The sequence below is a fragment of the Equus caballus genome, chromosome 29 (genome assembly GCF_041296265.1).
Source record: "Equus caballus isolate H_3958 breed thoroughbred chromosome 29, TB-T2T, whole genome shotgun sequence".
Taxonomy (NCBI): Eukaryota; Metazoa; Chordata; class Mammalia; order Perissodactyla; family Equidae; genus Equus; species Equus caballus.
The window spans coordinates 12177541-12196599 of NC_091712.1; the positions used below are offsets into that span (position 1 = coordinate 12177541).

General features: G+C 45.2%; 1 protein-coding gene across 5 annotated transcripts in view; it reads left to right on the forward strand.

Moving 5' to 3' along the window:
- Positions 1–19059, forward strand: part of LOC138921419 (ral guanine nucleotide dissociation stimulator-like) — a 93342-nt gene that overhangs the window by 27822 nt on the left and 46461 nt on the right. Inside the window, exons 1-2 of one of the 5 annotated variants that reach the window (XM_070255210.1) lie at positions 36–175; positions 4880–5152. The gene's annotated coding sequence lies outside the window, so the exon portion shown is untranslated. Of the gene's footprint in view, positions 1–35; positions 176–1915; positions 4007–4879; positions 5153–19059 lie in introns of those variants that run through there. The other 4 variants (XM_070255209.1, XM_070255211.1, XM_070255207.1 and 1 more) reach the window with 4 other exon arrangements.

A 19059-nucleotide genomic window follows, 5' to 3' on the forward strand; every position in this document is an offset into this window, starting at 1 on the left:
TGGTGCCGTCGCCCTCAAGAAGCCAAACAGGCTCTCAGAGTCTCTCAGGCCCTGCCCCCGGACGTGGCCCCGCCCCAGAGCATGCTGGGCAGGACCTCCCCATAGATCCCTCCCATTGCCAATGTATTCCTCCAGAGGATTCTGAGCTCTGCTTGGTGTTTCCAGCTGTGATGAGGTAAATGTAGTCTTGGTCCTCTGGAAAAGTAGATAATTAAGGCAGATAGTCCACGCATGTGAAAGTGTTGTGACTTGGAAAGGGCGGGCAGATCCCAGGTTGGGAGGATTAAGGAAAGCATTGAGGGAAACCTTTCAGTATGGTGGGAAGGAAGGAGGAAAGAAGAGATGGAGGATCTCATTTTGGTTTTGGTTTTGTTTTGTTTTGAAGTTTTTATGAAGAAAAGTTCCCATCTGATGACTTCTCTGTTTCTTTCTGGTGGTCCAGCACATATGATCAATGAGCGAGGAGTGTGGACAAGGTGTAGGAAAGTGGAATTGTTTTGAGAACTTAGGCAAGCGAGTTGACTGAGAAAACAATCACAGAAGCTCCCCCGAGACAGGGCCTCTGTTTGTTGCCTCCACTGGGTGTCCCAAGTGCTTGGAAGAGCGTCTGGCACATGGTAACACAGGAGGAATGACTGGATTCTGAGGCAGTGGTGGAGCTGAGCAACAAATGTAGAACAGAAGTTTATGGGGCACAAACACACTTATGTGATTTTATCCAAGAGGAAGCAGGCCCTTATTTGAAGGCAGTGTTGGATTTTGCTAGACAGGACGAATGAAAGAAGGGGGTAGGCTGTTTAGAGCAGAGCAGTATATTTAGGTTTAGGATTAAGTGATGCCCCATGAAGTTTTCCTTGGAGAGGGAGGAAATGAAGACAAAGGTTGTCAGGTGAGCAGGGGAAAGTATAGAGTGGCTTGTAGTTCCTGAATAGGTTGAGAAATTAACATGCTGAGGGCATAAGCTGAGAGGATAAAGGGTGGAATGTCAGACTGTATTTTTTCAGAACACACAAGTGTTGCTGGTGATAAGTTCTAGGATATGGCCATAACCGAACTGGAATGAAGGTAAAGGACTCTAAGATGAGAAGGAGCAGACAGTGAGAGATCAGATCATTGGATGGTCTATCCGCATGGATGTTGGGGCCTCTGATTGATTCCTTCCACTTTGAGTTCCTTTCCTGTCCTCCACAGAATTGGCATTTCCTCTAACTCTAACCTTCAGTCCATGGCATGACTCTGGACAAGAAGGCAGAAATGGGGTGGTGAGAGAGAGGGCTGAAGTAGACATCCGTTTTGTTTTTGTTTTTATTTTGACACTCAGCATTCACTCACCTTCTAAAAATAGTCCTTCATTTGCCCTCTGGGGATCTAACCCCGTTGTCAGTTTCAGTCCATGTCAAGTGGAGTTGTTTATCACTAACGCTCTTACTTTAAAGGAGGGCATTGAAGTCAGGCTTGGCCAAAAAGATTGGTCCATGCTTTTGGCAACAGCGTTTGGTCAGGGATGGGCATGTGACCCAACCGGAGACAATAAGGCACAGTGGGACTTTTAAAGGGACTAGTGGGAGAAACAACCCATTTTTAGCTGTGCTTTTAGTTTGGAAGATGTAGCTACGAACTTGCCAGACAGACTTACAAGGTAGCCAGTCCAGAATCTAGAGCAGAGAAATGGATAGAAACTGAAACTTGATGACATCAGCTGAGCCCCAATATGAATCCTCCTGCCTGAGGGCAGCCTTACTCCCAGACCTTTTTCAGGTGCCTGAGTCAACAGATCCTGTTTTTAAAGTCAGTTGAATTGTACTTGCCATCATTTACATCCAAAGAATCCCTCACAGCGTAAGGGGGCTCTCCATCCCTGGCTCCCTCTTCTGTGCTAGCACTCTGAATATATATTACCTTCTCTGCCCTTCAGGTCGTGCTCTTCTATAAAAGAGGGTAAAGAAACCTACTTCAAAGCATTGTAAAGTTTAAATGGGATAATATACATAAAAAGCATAAATTTGTTTCACAACATTGAAGTACAATAAGCAGTGCTTAATTTTTCTAAATTAAATTAAATCTGGCTCAAAGACCCCATTTTAAAGGGTAGGAAGATATACAATAGTAGTCATTAATGGGAGCTTTTTGCCTATTTAGTTAAGTATTCACCATCAAATATGTAGGTAAGAGCCTGTGATCTTGAGTCCATCTCGGTTGCCCCTGGGATTTTCATTGCCCAAGCCCTTCAGGCCCATTGAAAGGCCAGTGGCTGCACAGCCTCTGTGCTAAGTGTGAGCAATGCCGTGTCTTGCGACAGCTCTCAAGATGATGGGGCTTGATGATTAGTCATCTCAGCATCATCACTTCATCCCTTAAAACATTGTGCTGTCTCCTAGAGGACTTCCACACAGAACCCGTCCACCTAAGGGACTCGTGTCTACATCCTGATTCTCAGGGTCTTGGAGCCACTGCTACCTTTAGGCAACTCTCCTTCTCTCACCCCAGCACTTGTGTCAACACCTATCTCCTCTCTCCTTGGAGCAGCCAGCTAAAGTCTCCTCCCACATGAGGGTCTGGACAGGACTGTACGACAGGTGTCTCACAACTTCTCCTTGGGTTCAGGAAACATGAAAGCCATTAATAACTCCTGAACCCAGAAGCTCAGAACTTCCTGTAAGACAAATGAGGAAAGGTAACTTTTATTCCTTCTGGAGTCCCCTCAGGTGGAGGGTAGAAACAGCATTATCCTGCTTCAAATGAAGGTTGCCTCAAGCTGGGCAAGAATCCCTGCAAAGGAAAATTACCTACTCTTGTCAGCCCAACCCCCTCCTACAGTGAAGCATTGCTAAACTTGCATAATACTCAGTTCCTTCTCTACCTCCTGGCCCCCATAGAAGGAAGGAACAGACCCTGAGTCTCCTGGGAGAGAGGGAGGCAGCCTCCACAAATCTCTGAGCTTCCACTTGGCCTCCCTAAGGAAGACCAAACGTGTCCTTGTGACCCCAGGAAAATAGCCTAATTTAGGCTCTGATCCAGGGCCAATGGAAGTTCCAGAGGAAAGGCCTCAAGAGGAGCCCCGGGGCCAGCCCCGTGGCCAAGTGGTTAAGTTCGCACGCTCCGCATTGGCGGCCCAGGGTTTCACTTGTTCGGATCCTGGGTGTGGACATGGCACTGCTCATCAGGCCACTTGAGGCGGCGTCCCACATGCCACAACTAGAGGGACCCACAACTGAAATATACAACTATGTACTGAGGGGATTTGGGGAGAAAAAAGAGAAAAAAAGAAGAAGAAGATTGGCAACAGTTGTTAGCTCAGGTGCCAATCTTTAAAAAAAAAAGAGAGAGAGAGAGAGAGAAGAGCCCCTTCTCGTAGCCTTGGCCCCTTCTTTGTGGCTGCAGATTAGGGCACAGTTCTGAGTGTTAATCCATGTGAAGGCTGCCTCAAGAAAGCTGATTCCCTTAGGCAGCACCTGGTACCAGAGAAATTCACAGTACCTGAAGCTGGGATCTGGGGTTCCCATACCCAAGCCACATCAAGGTACCAGTCAATTCATGCATTTTATTGGCCCAGACATTAGGTTTGGAGTGTGGGCTTGAGGGTATAAAAATTCAGGTAACCCATTCCCATCACATTCTATGTCACTGAAAATTCTTCAGGCGCCACAGAATATCGTGTAAATGAGACCCCCACCCCCCACGCCCCCCAAGCTGCACAGCACTGATCTCTGGGTATAAGCAGCAAGCCCATGAAATCTGTTTGTAGAGAAATTCATCCTCATCTCTCCAGTCACTGTTCAGCTAATACGTTTTCCTTCTTTTGGTAAGAGTCCTGCTTTCCCATAGGAACTGGAATCTGGGAAAAAGGAAAACAGTACTAGAAGCAGAACAAGAGTGTGGGATCACTCCTGGGTGGTACTGTCACCTCATTTGGACAGTTCACTGCCTGGATGTGCTGAGTGTGCAAATTCTGTCTCGTTGCCTCATCCAGTGTTTCTCTGAATAGAAGCAAATATCTGGGCACCAGGTATGACTTGTTTTGTGACCCCAGCCAGTAAGTCAGCCCTTTTGAGCCACCACCTCTCCCTTCGTTAGAAGCTGTTTGGCAATGGGTTCATGGAAAACATCCCAGAATGGGAGCTACATGCTGAATTCCCTAGTACTGGCTTTGCCATCGATTGTGTGATTCATCCTCTCTGATGTTCAAGCTGTGAGAAGCAAATTTGAAATGATGGATGTGCTATATTAAATATATCAATAAGAGCAGAAGTTAAACCTTGCAAGCTGTAGGGTTTGCTTCCTCTATAAGCCTGGCTATCTCTATGGGAACTGAAGGTTGCTTCTTTAGGCCTGTAGTCGGGGAGCTAGAGCAGAGTGGAGATACGGTGGCGGAGTGAGGATGAGCCGTGTTGCACCTAATTTTTCCTCCCCTCTAAGTCTGAATACTGGCAGTGGCGAGGCAGGTGGTTCTAAGGGCTCCTTTCACTTTACCGTTCATGATGACCCCACACCGCCTTTACCTCCCTGCCACCTTTCCCTCCTTCTTTGGATGCTTCAATCTCTTTGATGTTTTTCTTACCAGACGTTACTCCGCTTAGCCGTTAAACAGCTTTAACTTTGATGACGTGGATATGGATGAGCACAAGGATCCACTTGGTCCCTTTGGTCACTTTTGCTTCAGTGAACTCAGTGGGATGTCCAAGAAGAAACCCTTGTGTTAGGAAGAGTTCTAAGAAGGTTCCAAAGGTCCCTTCTTTTGCTAGTCACACCCTTGTATAAACTGCTCCCCTTGAGTGTAAGCTGGACCTCATGATTTGCTTCTGACTAATAGGATAAGGGAAAGGTGATGGGATATCATTTCCCTCATTAGTTTACAAGATTGTGACTTGTGTCTTGCTAGCAGACTCTCTCCTGGCTTTGATGAAGCAAGCTGCCATGTTGGAGAGGCCTACATGACAAGGAACTGAAGGTTACCTCCGGCCAACTCCAGCCAACAGCCATCCAGGAATTGAGGCTCTCAGTCCAACAGGCCTTGAGGAACTGCATCCAGCCAGCAGCTATAGAAGTGAGCGAAGAAGTGTGTATTTCCCCAGTCAAGCCTTCAGATGAGACCCCAGCCCCAGCTGACACCTTAATTGCAGCCTTGTGAGAGACCTTGGAGCAGAGAACCCAGGTAGGCCTTGCCTACATTCCTCACCAACAGAAATTATGAATTAATAAATACTTGGTTTTTTAAGCCACTAACTTTTGGGGTATTTGTTATATAGTAACTAACACACCCCTAAATTACTGTAACCTTGGTGTAAGATGTAGCATGGCTGGGAAGGCAGGCACCAAATGAGAGGACAACCTCCTTGACAACATTCCTGGAGATACTGTCTTCAATCTCGAAGACTATCCCCAATTCTCTTAGCTGCAGTGGTATCATTGTGCTACCCCCAGCCCTGATTAGTCTCCAGGAGGTGAGGCCTAGGTAAGGTAGTGCTGGGTGGAGTGGATGGCCAGGATGTGGGGTGTTAATCTGTCTGGAAGGGACATTGTGAGCTCGAAGTGACCCTCAGGGATCATGAGGAGTGATGATAAGGTCATTCTTCCCCTCCTCATTTTTTCCTTCCTTTTCCACTCACTCCACCATTCCTTTTTCCCTACTTGTTTTCTCCTTTTGCCCCAAATTCTGGGTGGCTGCCCGACGACCATTCCTACAAATGATAGCCAGGTGATCTCTTGGTCTTGCAATAATCCTACCAAGCTGGGCATCCTGAGGAAGTTTCCCTCGGGAGCGGCTCCTCCCATTCCTTGAGGTGTCCTCACATGCAGGGAGACCTCATTGTTGAGCTCAGAATGTGTCTTCCAGACAGATTAACACCCCACATATAACAGATTCTTCAGCGGGACCCACCCAGTTCCTGGACCCTGCCCTGGCCACTCCAGTGTCCACAATCGCAAAACCCATCCATACGCACACCTGCACTGACTGCTCACCTGTGAGATACTCAGGAATCAGCAACTTTTTCTAAATGAAGGTAAGCTACCGTTTTCAGGAAAATATTCATATCTCTGGTCCTTTTCAGAGCTGCAAGGTCTCTCCTCCCTTCTGCTCCAGGAAGGTAGAGGAAGGGCAAGGGTGAACTGCTCCCCATTTCCGTTAGGGTCAGCTGAGGCGTGGGGACGTGGCCCACCACCCAGACCTCCTGAGGGAGAGAAAGGCTCTTAGGAGCAGGTGACATTCATACCTCACCAAGAGATCCAAGAGCAACATTTCCCCCTGCCACTCACCTCAGGGCCTAAACACCCCCACACTTCCAATTCCAAAACTTTCTGAGGCAACAAGGGGAAATTCTGGCTGTATCCTTCCAGAGGAACGCATCCCACCCCGCAGCTGTGTATAGTTCAGGATAGTGAGGGAGCAGATGGAAAGACAAGTTGAGCCAAGTTCTGGACTTGAAGGGTTTTTCTCATTTTGAAAAGGCCCGGAAGTTTTTAGAGTAAACTTTTTGTACTTTTTATGAAAAAGTAAAGTGTTTTAAGTACAGGACATCTGAATAAGGTCAAATACAGGACCCAAGATAAAACTGAGAAAGCCACTGTCAGGCCCCCTACAAGGGACTGGTCATCTTGCAGAAACCGAAAGAGGAAATCAGTCAGAGCTGACTTCCCTCCTTCCTTTCCCTGAGCATAAGCGCTGGGAACCCCAAATCCACTCCCCCAAAGCACCACACAGAGAACACTACTCTCTCCTAGCAGAAACATTTATTGAGGACGATCAGTATCCTTGGTTGTGCTAACCATGGTTCTCATCAGAGGATGTGTTCTCGTGAAAACTGCAATGCTTTCTCAACAAGGACTGAATGATTTCTTTGGGGACGTTTTTCCTCCCTGGAAGTGTTGGAGAAGCATTTCCTGTTTGAATAGAAGAGTCAGATCTCTGAACACAGTGCTTTCATTAGAGGTGAGGGTGGCCGGAGGGACGTGGCATACATCATGCATGCAGGTGGGTCTTGGATGGGGCACAGACTCCCTGTAGAGTGGGGAAGGGGGTTGACTCTGGCATAAATGCTGGTCCTTGAAGGCCACAACTTTCCAGGGCTGTCTGATCCTGTCTCTTTTCTGTCTAACCCTTGTACGAAAACTCTTGTCAGGAGGGACAGCATCTTGGCTGCAGGATGTGGTCCTTGCCCATTCCCCTGGCTGTGGGTCAGAGAGAGCCCCGTAGTTGGAGGGATGCCCCTCGTCAGGCTCTACCTGGGCCTGCAGTTCCCCCTTCTGCTGACTTAACTCTGCAGCCTCAGGTTCGTATCTACATGCCAGTTTCTCCTCTAGGATCTTCCCGATGGCTGCCATGAGCTCATGAGCTTCAGGAGGCCCACAGCTCACGAGAGCTTCACTTTGAGCTGGGTCTCAGAATGGTGCAAAGATTGACGTGAACTTGGCTTTTTGCTGGGGACTTTCCTGCCCTGTGATTTTTTTCTTGGAATTAATCCACTGAAAAAACTGCCTCATTATTTTTCTGAAGTAACTTTCAGGAGGAAACTGTTCATTCTGTGACAGATACGGGGAAGTGCCCTCTAATTCTCTGTCCTCAATAGAGTGGCTCTTCTTTCTGGCTTTAGACGTCCCAACTCCTGAATCCTCACTTCCAAATTCTCCTGCTCTGGAGTCCAGAGGTCTCACTCTCTTTGCAGCTGGTGGGAAATTCCTATCCTGGCATTTCCATGAGACATGCTTAGAGGCCCAGGGTTCCCGCTAATCTCCATTATCCTCCAAGTGGACTTGCAGCACCTGGGAAGCTCCCATGTCCCCACTTGAGACGCTCTGGGACTGAGTCAGTGAGGAGTCGAAGGCAAGCTATGTGAAGTAAGGGATATGTCAGCGGGAGAGCCTTTAGGCTGGCTATGTTCCTTGCTCTTCAATTGAAACTTCAACTCGGTAGGGAGCTGTTTTTTAATGTCTGATGGTTTGGAATCTTGGGGAACTGGTATTTTTGGTGAGGGACATTCACTGGTCAGGGTAGTTTCTACTTTGCTCACATTGATATTTACCATTTGGGAGCTTCCCAACTTGTTGGTTGTCAAGATGTCACAAGATTGTGATGTAAGAACGCACAGCTCCTCAGCCTTGAATATCTCCCTGAAGTTCATGGTGGACGTGGAAAAATGTTTTCAATTCTTCTCCACTATCTTTTGGCCCTGAATCATGTCCTCTCTATCACTGGAACTCACATTCTCATCCCTTGGCACATGTCCAGCCCCAGCTTGCCTTGTGGGCACCTCTCAGCTGCATCTGTTATTGTCTAGTGCAGTCTTACTGTGACTCACTTTGTCTATAAAGCTGTGTGTGAGGATCTCTGAAGTCTGTCTGCCATGCTCGATTGCCTGGATGTCCTTGGCAAGCTCCCGGTCGATATCAGAGTGGGATGGTTTTAGGGACCCCTGTCCTTCGTTGCCCACAGATGAGGTAGCAGGGAGTGGAAGATCCAGGATGGGGACTGAATTCGTTGTTTTCACCTTATTTCCCTGAAAACTTTTAGAGCTTCCCTCAGGGGGCTTGGAAACCTCAGCTTTGGAATCCACCTCAGAAATATAGGTGGCTGAGGAGAGAAAGTCAAATTGGGGAAGAGGCCATGTTTTGGCTTCTATCAACTTATAGGATTTTATGGATTCAAGAACTTTGAGGGGTAGGCCCCACCTCTGACTCACACGAAACCTTATAATATGGGCTTCTAGCACCTGTCGGGTGTTGGGATCCAGAAAAGAAAGCTCTGGAGTGGTCATCTGGGGGTGGACCCCACCTACTGTTATGTTTTTCAAATTTCTGTTTTCCATATTGTTCTGGGAACTCCCAGAAGGAGGGAATGGGTTGTCCTCAGCCAGCCATGAATGACACACCCCAAGGGGGCTCCTCCCCGCAGTGATCTGCCAAAACTTCTGGCTTAGATGTAATCTAAGAATGGTTTTCATTTCATTCTGGTCTGTGTCCTTCCTTGAGACATTTAAGAGTTCATTCCCTGAGTAATTTCTTGAGTGACACACACAGCTACTTTCTGTCTCTGAGGCAGCCCTCAGACTCTTCAGTAGGTAGCATTCTGAGACCCTTGGAGGACTATCTTCTGGGCTCTTCTCTAGGATATATCCAAGATTCCTCTTCATGTCCTGCCTTAGTTGAAACTTTGTTGAGATCGTCTCATGGAAGCTTCCTGGGAAACTCAATTCAGTCTCTGCTCGATCCTTGCTACTCTGGCCCTGAAGCTGACGGAGCTGTGAGTGAGCATGTCTGCCTTTTTGCTGAGATGTTTCTGTGCATTTACACAGAGACTCTAGATTCCTACTGGCATAGAGGCAGCAGTGTGAGAATAGCCTCCTTGGAATGTGGAGCTCCATTTTATCCTGGGGTTCACTGGTGATATGAAAATGGCCAGGAAGGACAGAGACTGGTACATAGGCATGGGAGGACTGGCTGACCAAAGGAGGGGTGAGAGCTTGAGGACAAGTGGCTTCTTGAGATTTTTGGAATGCAGGGACTAAACCCCACAGACTTTCTTGTTGCTTCTGCAACATGTGCCATTTCAGGTGTTGATTTTCAGTTGAGATATGAGAGTCTGACTCAATCTGGGATCTATGGAAAGACACTCCATGGTCCCTAATCTGGGATGGAGAAGAAGATGGTAGGATTGAGAGTGGGGATTGAAGGTGGGCATGGGGCTGGACCTGAGTGAAAGGTGGGGGCTGGGATTGGGGGTTGGTCTGAGAGAAGGGTTGCAGATGTACATCGGGGAGGGGAGGAGGGTGAGAATGGGGAAGTGATGGAGATTCTTGATCCCACATCTTGACTGCAGAAGCATTACAGATTCCATTGAATAAGACAAAATGAGACCCTAGTGGGGCACTACTACTAGAAACCAGGAGAGTGGCCAGCAGGGACTCACTGTGCAGAGAGGGAAGACCCCAAAAGAGCTGGGTATATTTCTGCTGCAAGTTTTCTCCCAAAGTCTTGACATACAGTAGCTGTTGACAAATGCTCAGCTGCTCTGGTTTGCCTGTGATGTCCCAGCCAGTTTAGGGGGCTGTGGTGTCTTGTACGTCAAGTGGCTGCAATGAATTCCCTGAAGACATCCGTTGGTTTTCTGAGCACATTTGTTTTGAAAAGAGTCCTTCCTCCTTTTCTTTCTTCTGTAATATCTGGAAATCCATTCTCTTTTTTATTTGTCTTGCCAAGAATGCCTGGCCGTTAAGGCCAAGGAAAGAATGGCTGCTGGCCTCCATGTGATTGGTAGCAGAGTCTCCCCAGAGACAGGTCTCTGGTAGACGGAGGGAAACTTGCTCTCGTTGAAAATCAGAGTGTGATAATGTGGGGAGGAACATGTTCTTGGCAGGAGCCTGACAACAAGAGAATTCTGAAATTGACAGACTTGAATGGTCAGTGCCTCTGACTGTTGGGACATAAGTGGACAACCCACCAGGGCTATCTGGAGATGAGCTCTCTGGAACAGACTTCAATAAGATGGAAACCGATTTAGATTGAGTCACAGTTAAAGGGTGGTCTGTCGGTGGTGAGACAGACAGGCTTGGTGGTGTGTGATGACAAGCCAGTGAATCAGTGGGATTGATTATCTGGGACAAATTTGGTAAGGCGTTAATATCTTGGGAAAAGGTGCGGTCAAGAGAGAAGATCGTATTCAGAGACAGAGTGGCCTCTGGTTGGAGAATAGGACCCATTGCCTGGGTGTCATGTGGTGGGAGAGGGGGAAGGGCAAGGGGTTGGGGTGGGGAACGGTCTGCTGGGAATTTGGACTCCAAGGGAGGAAAAGGCTCTGGTGGCATAGAGTGACCCGGTGGTGAGGGTGAAAGAAAGTCAGCTAAGGGTGTCGTTGGGTTAGGTGAGAGAACGGAGGGGGGCGGTGGGGAAGGGTCAGGTGGAGGGGATGGTGTTAGGTCTCCAGGAGGGACTTCTGAGAAGGCGGAGGACAGAGTGAATGATGACTCAGTCCCAGAAGCTGTGGAAGCCAGAGAGGACACAGAGGCAGTATCATCTTCCAGGTCCTCCAGGAACAGCAGCCGATTGACCTCCATGGTTGTGTTATTACACACCTCACAGGAGGGGTCTGGACATAGCAGTTGACGAAAGCAGGTGGTATCGTGATACTGGCCCCAGGGACTGAAGGAGACAGGATATACATAGCTGCAGCCAGGACCAGAACAAATATATGGGGCCCTGGTCTGACAGAGGTAGGGGCACCCATTGCATAGTGTCCTTTCACATCCCCCCACTTCCTTGAGCTCACAATCTATGTTGTTTCCTTCTCCCTAAGACTTTCACAATCTGGATTTCAAAATCTGAGGATTTTCCCTCCCTTATCAATCTCACGTTTCACTGAGGCCCTAGAAATTCTTAGACCCTGCTAAGAAGCGGGATACAGGAAAGAAGGATTGTGTTTAGTCACCTTTGCAGCAGAGAAAGCACCTTCCTTGCCTCCTCTGCTTTGCTCTGGCAAGCTCTCCAACCTGGGAAACCAGGAAAGTGATGAAGACAGAAGCAAAGAGATCTTTTAGGAGGCAGAGTAGAATGTCCTTTATGGTACCCTTGGTAGATTGGACTTGGAGAGCTCTAAGAATTAGGATTCAAGATCGCACGGTTAATGATAATAATAAAGCTCACGTATGTATGTTGCTTTATCATTCACAAAAGGCTTTCATTCATATATGTATGTCATCCCATGTGAGGCTCAAAAACACCATGTGAGGAACATAGGTCACTGGTTACTTCAAGGAAGAATCTGATCATCCAGGAAGTCAAAGTACTTTCACAAGGTCAGGAGACAGAAGTTCTGACTCTTGACATCTCATATGGACACGTATTGGGCAACGCACATTGCCCAGGTCCATCACTGCTTCATGCCCAGATGTGGGCAGAGCAGGAATCTGAGAAATGTTTCAGGTTCTGACTGCTTTCCCATGATCCTCTCCTCTGAGGGCTCTGTTTTCTGAGAGGGACTGTATCTAGTGATTGACATCCTCAGAGGCCATGGACCTGGGACCTCATGGAAAGGACAGGAAGGGTTACCCTTGGAGAGCTCAGGTGGGATAGGTAGAACTTTACCACTCGGTGTTCCACCTTTTCTTCTCCTCTTGGCTCTGCCCTGACACTGAGAACAAAAAGAAAAGAATGAGGGGCTGGGACTCATTGGTCTCACTTCTCTGTTTAGGAAAGTCAGATATTTGTTATCCAAGAATAATATGACTCTCTATTTTAATTCCTATAATTTTGCGTTCCTTCCTTTTATTAATTTTTAAAGGTGATAAAATACTTTCAGTTTTTCCTTCTTTGAAAAACTCGAAGGAGGATTTTTGGCTAGAGTCCACACTTGATGTTCTCAGTCAGAAGTCCTCTGCTCAAGGAGGGCATAGACTCTGAGGCCCACAGTCACATCTGTGCTTCCTCAGATAGGCCCCTGTATCCTGGGACAGAGCTCTTGCTCCAGCATCTGCTCAGAGACTCAGCTCTGTTCTCCTGATCTGCCCAACACGAAGGAAGGCTTGGCAAGTGGCGCCTGACATGGCAAGATGACTCATGATCAAGTGCTGGGAACGGTGTTCTCCTACACAGATCTGAAACGCTAAATAACTGAATCAAGGAGTACAGAATCACTGTTTGGGATTTTATTTGGGAACCTACCAGCACACCCAGATAGTCTGTGAGCTTTAAATGGAATCCTTAGTCCTCCCTGAAGCCCTAGTTCTGCCTGTTCTCTTCCCCTAAGAGAGCAATGGTCTGTCCTCTCCTCAGACTTCCCATTTTAGGTGTCTCTCTGGCCCAGCCAAAGTCATTTAAAAATGTGAGAAAGGGAACAGGAAAATAAAGAATTATCCTTTGAGGAGTGCCTTTTGGTTCCAGCTCCAACACTTAAAGATCTTGGGAGTCTTTACTACGGTCCTTAGGAGAAGCAAAAGCTGAGCAAACTGAAAATCAATGGCTTTTCTTGAAGTCACCAGAGAATTGAGGTTGCAGGGCAAACTACTACCCAAAATCTTCAGAGAGGGTGAATGCAGAGAATCACAGTTAAGATCAGCTTACCTGGAGCAGAAGCCGCTAGAGCCATAAACTGTTAGAAACACGTAAAAGACACTGACAAACTGCTGAGGATGCATGTGGGCTAGCATGAAAGTGAGAAACTCCTGGAGGACCATTTAAGGGGAGGGCCCACCTACTCATGAGATTTACTTCCAGGAACCCTACTAAGTTCTCACAGTGAAGAACCATGAAGAAACTCTGATGTTTCTGGCACGGGAGGGTGGAGAAGAAAGGTTACCATTTTGAAAGGATTTTGAAATATCCCCTGAGTGTGCTCTATAATAAAAGCCTCCTCAGCAGGGGAAAAGAGTACCAAGCCTTATCCCACGTGGGTGAAGGGCAATTACCCAACTGCAGGCCCCTGTAGCCTTCCTGTCTCATCTAAAGAGTTCAAAGAAAAGAAAAAAAAAGCTCAGAAACACTTGTGAACGTCACAACCCAGGGACACAGGCCCACTAAAAGATTTAATTATATCCCCTCCGTTAACACCTTCCCACCGCATCCCCAGGGCTGCAGTATAGTGATGGGATCATAGCTGAAAGAGTTGCAAGGCATAGGCTCTGTTTAAGGAGGAGATTTAGGGGAACCTAAAGACACAAGAAACACAAAAACAAGGACACTAGAGGAAATTGAGGCCTCTGACATGCACAGCTACGGTAAATATTAAACACAGCCCAACACCTAGCCAGATGAGCATAAAACTTCACACTAAAGGTTTATTTATTTCAGTTCCTATTTCCTAATACAGCATGTCTGGCTTTCAACCAAAAATTACAAGGCATGCTAAAAGGCAAGAAAAAACAGTCTAAACAGACAAAGCAAGCATCAGATCCACATTCACATTGACACAGGTTTTGGAATTATCACGCGTAGAATCCAAAATAACCATGATTAGTATGTTAAGGGCTCTGATGGAAAAAGTAGATGGCACACAAGAACAGATGAGGAATGTCAACAGACAGAGGGAAATTCTAAGAAAGAATCAAAAGGAATGTTAGAAACCAAATACACTACAAGAAATGGAGAGGGCCTGTGATTGGCTCATCTGTAGACTGCATACGGCCAAGGAAGGAATATGTGAATTTGAATATATGTCAATAGAAACTTTGCAAACTGAAATGCACAGAGAAAAAGAAAAAAAAAATTAAAGCCCAGACTATCCAAGAACTGTGAGACAGTTTCAAACTATGTAGCATGTGTAATTGGCATACCAGAAGGAGAAAAGAGAAAGAACAGAGTAGAAAAATATTTGAAGTAATAATGGCCAAGGATTTTCCAAATTAATGACAGGTTAACCATAGATTGTAGAAGCTCAGAAAAGACCCCAACAAGATAAATACTAAAAAAGTCTATACTTGGACATATCATTTTCAAACTGTAGGAAACCAAAAGATAAATCTTGAAAGAATCCAGAGGAAAATAAACACCCTACATCTAGAGGAACAAGGATGAGAGTTGTGGGATTCTCATCATAAACCATGCAAGCAAGAAGAGAGTGGAGTGAAATATTTAAAGTGTTGAAAGAAGAAAAAACACCACCCACCTAGAATTTTATATCTAGTGAGATTATCATTCAAAAGTGAAGGAGAAATAAAACCTTTCTCAGACAAACAAAAACTGAGGGAATTCATCAGCAGCAGACCTGCTCTGCAATAAATATTTTTTAAAAGTTCCTCAGGGAGAAGGAAAATGATAACTTGGATCTTCATTAAAAAGAGGAAGAGAAGAAATAAATTAAGGTAAAATGAAACTTTTATTTTTCTTATTCTCAATTGAGCTAATAATAATAGTGACAATGTATTGGGTGATTATAGTATATGGATAAGTGAAAGGAATGAAAACAATGTTACAGAGGACTTACATTACTTATAAACGTATATTACAAACTCTACAGCAACCACTGAAATTTTTTTTAAAGAACAATTGATATAGTAAGAGATGAGAGAAAATGGAATCATAGAAAATGCTTGTCTAAAACCAGAAAACGCAGAAAAAGAGAAGAAAAAAGAATAGATATAATGAATAGTAAACAGTTATACACATTGTAGATATGAGTCCTACCGTATTTTTAAAAAATCGCTAAATATAAATTGTGTAAATTCACCAATTAAAAAACAGAGACTGTCAGTGGATAAAAAGCAAGACCCAATTAAATGTTGTATACAAAATGCCCACTTTAAAAATAAAGATACGGATAGATTACAAGTAAAGACAGAGAAAAATGTACCCTGCTAACACTAACCAAAAGAAAACAGGAGTAACTATATTAATTTCAGACAAAGCAGACTTCAGAACAAGGAAAACTATCAGGGATAAAGAGGGGTATTACATAACCATAAAGGGTCCATGCTCCAACAAGACACACAGTCCTCAACATGTATACATCGAACAACATAGTGTCAAAATATGAGGCAAAAACTGGTAGAACTGCAAAGAGAAATAGTTGAATCCATTGTTATGTTTGGAGATTTCACCCTCTCTCTCAGAAATGGACAGATTCAGCAGGCAGAAAATCAGTATAGATGCAGTCGACCTGAACAGCACCATCAGTCAACGTGATCTAATTGACATTTTGTAGAGTACTTCATCCGATAATACACATTCTTCTCAAACTCTCATGGAACATTCACCAAGATAGACCACGTTCTTGGCCACAAAACACACTTTAATAATAAATAAAATAATAATAATAATAAAATAAATAGAGATTGGACAAAGTATGTTTTCAGACCATAATGGAATTAAACTAGGAATCAATTACAGAAGGATAGCTGGAAATCCTAAAATGTTTGGAGATTAAACAACACGCTACTAAACACATTGGTCAAGGAAGAAGTCTCAAAGTATTTTAAGCTAAATGAAAATTAAAATAGAACTTATTAAAATTTATAAGGTATAGCAAAAGCAGTACTTAGGGGGAAATTGATAGCATTGAATGCATCTATTTGAAAAGAAAGATTTGATATTTCTGAGGGACCTGATTTACTTACCTGATTGATGTCTCTCTCTTTCCGAAATATTGGGAAACATGGGCTCCTCTTTAGGTAGCAGAGTGACAGAAGAAGGAGCCCCACCCCACACAGGAAGGCAGGGATGGGAATACCTAGGAACTCACGCTGGAGCTCAGCCGTGGTGCATTAACATTCCTCAGACAAAGAGGGTGATCTGCATCACCAGAAGTGCACTGCCACCTCAGGCAGCTGGGCGTTAAGAGTGCACATTCTAGACTAGAGTTCCAGGCCCGCATCACAGAGCCTTAGCATAGACACCAAAGGTTCTTGATGGTCGGGGAGGGGAAAACACAGAAGTGATGAACCCACAACCCTTCCCCCACCATCCAGGCCAGCAAATCAGTCCACCCCTGAGGCCCTTTAGATCCTTCCAACTTACCTTCCAACTCCACATATTCACCATAGCATATATTTCACCTTGGTGAAATTTTCTATTTATTCTGTTACCCAGCTATTACCTAAGAGCCTTTTATTGCTTGGTGATCTCCTTTTGGACCCCCACGTCATCTTTGAAAGTCGGTCCTGTGCCCAGGGATTTACATCCCCAAGATCTACTCGGCCTTCAACTAAAACTTCCCCTCATACATAATGTGTTTTTACCTGTATGAAACCAGAAATACACTCAGCAGCAGCCCCACCTCCCGTTATCTCCTCAAAAGAATCCCCTATCACCAAAAAGCATGAGAGAACAGAGTAGCCTGTATCAACCAACAGAAAGCATGAGAAAGAGGGCCACAAGGGCGTGGCACATCCATGGACCCAGGGCAAACAACTTGAAAATGTTTGGTAGTTCTTCTTTTCCCCGAATCCCTCTTAGGCTAGTCAGCCTCTAAAGGTTCTCAAATCTGGCCCCCTCCACCCATACGGTGTCTCACCCTACTGCTCCCTATTTTTCTCTGCCAAATCCCCTCCTCCCAGCAAAATTTTAAACTTTTCCATTATTTTACAGAGCAATTGTGCTGGACCATGACCTGCAGGGTCAAACTCATCTTGATTTAGGGACTAGGCTTCTCTTTAGCATAACTTCTAGTGAGCACAGTTGTAATCATATTTGACAGTACCTTTAGATTTTTTTTGAATCACACCTGTGGTTACTTCTTCCATGAAAGGTTTTATGATTTTTTTCCCCATCTACTTTCTATCTTTTCCCCAAAATTCCCATTGACATCTCTGTACCTTTTTAAACAATAATGTCATTTTTGTTGATGGTGTATATATATTTATTTCATCTCCCCCCACGCTAGCTAGTCATTTAATAGTTATAACTTTTACAGCTTCATTGTTCAGTGCTAAACTGCTGGAATGAAGCCCTGTGTCATGTCCTCCCTTTGCCTGCCCGCATTCCCTCGCTGAGTCTGATGAATCTATCTTGGCCGCAGACACCCAATCCTTTCCCTCCCATGTGAGAGGGTTTACCAGTAATGACAGCTCCTTTCTTTCCCTGTCTTCTCCCTCATCCACAGCTTCACCATCGTCTCTACCCAAAAGGAAGGTACACTTCAAGCCCACCCCTCTCATGTACCCTCCGTCGACTGCAGGAGGTCTCTGTTCAGACAAATCCCTCTATGTATCTTTGCTTCTCTGGCATTGTTTTTTTTTATAGCAAGTCTGGTCCTGACTGCCCCTAAGGTCCCCAGGACTCATGATTGTAAAATCATCCTTTAAAGTCTGAGCAAGATAAGCTCCACCAACAATAGTTTCAGGTGGGGCCGGCCCCATGGTCAAGTGGTTAAGTTTGCACACTCCGCTTTGGTGGCCCAGCGTTTCGCCAGTTTGGATCCCGGGCGCGAACATGGCACATTCATGGACATCCGTGTGTGTGTGTGTGTGTGTGTGTGTGTGTGTGCTGATATAGAGAGAAAGGGGAGGGAGGGAGCGGAGACAGAGACAAAGTGGAGAGATATCGAAAATGGGTCAAAATACTAATGGGTACACCTGGATAAAGGGTATATGGTTCTTTACCATCCATGCAACTTTTCCACAAGTTTATCTTTAAATAAATACATTTTAAAAATGGACCGTTGGCTGTTGTCCCAAATTTTGCCTAACCTTTGAAATTTCTGGCTTTGATTCCCGCACCTGCCATCGCTAGCCTACCCAGACCCCAGAAGTGTGCAATGGTGACTTTAAAACAGTTGTCGCAGGTTCTGTCCCAGGCAAGAAACCCTGGATCCTCTTTGCACATTTAAAGTGTGCTAACATTTCAACAGGGTTTCACAAAATACTGGAAAAGAGCATCCCCCCCCAAATTTTTTTTTAGAAAATTATATATAATATAAAACAAGAACCAAAGGAAAGAACAAAATATTCAACATGTGTACAGCATGAAACCCTTAATTTCTTCCTTATCTGGTGCCACCGGGTCATCCGTCTTCTGGGGTTTTGTGGTGTGAGTTGGTTTGCCGGCACTTCCTCTGCTCTGCTAGTCAGTTACCACTCCTGCTCCGGATTTCCGTCTTCAAAAATTGTGTTGACATCTTTTGTCATAGCTTCTCCCCTTCTTGTCATCCTCAAGGGCCTTATTCTTTTTAAATCCTTTACTTGTTTTGGCAGCTTTATTGAAATATAGTTCACATACTATACAACTTACCCATTTAAAGTGTATAATTCCATGATTTTTAGTATATTCACAGATGGGTAACCATCACCACAGTCAATTTTAAAGCATTTTCATGACTTCAAAAAGAAACTTCATAACCTTTAGCTGTCATGCCCCTGTCCTCTCATCCCCCCAGCCCTAAGCAACCACTAGTCTACTTCCTCTCTCTCTAGATTTCCCTGTTCTGGACATTTCGTATGAATGGAATCATGTGAGGTTATTTGTGACTGGCCTCTTTCACTTCTGCATAATGTTGTCAGGGTTTGTGCATATTGTAGCATGTATCAGTACTTTTTATTGCCAAAAAATATTACATTGTGTGGATATACCGTAATTTATTTACCCATTCGTCAGTTGATGGACGTTTAGGCTGTTTCCGTCTTTTGACCGTTATGAATAATACTG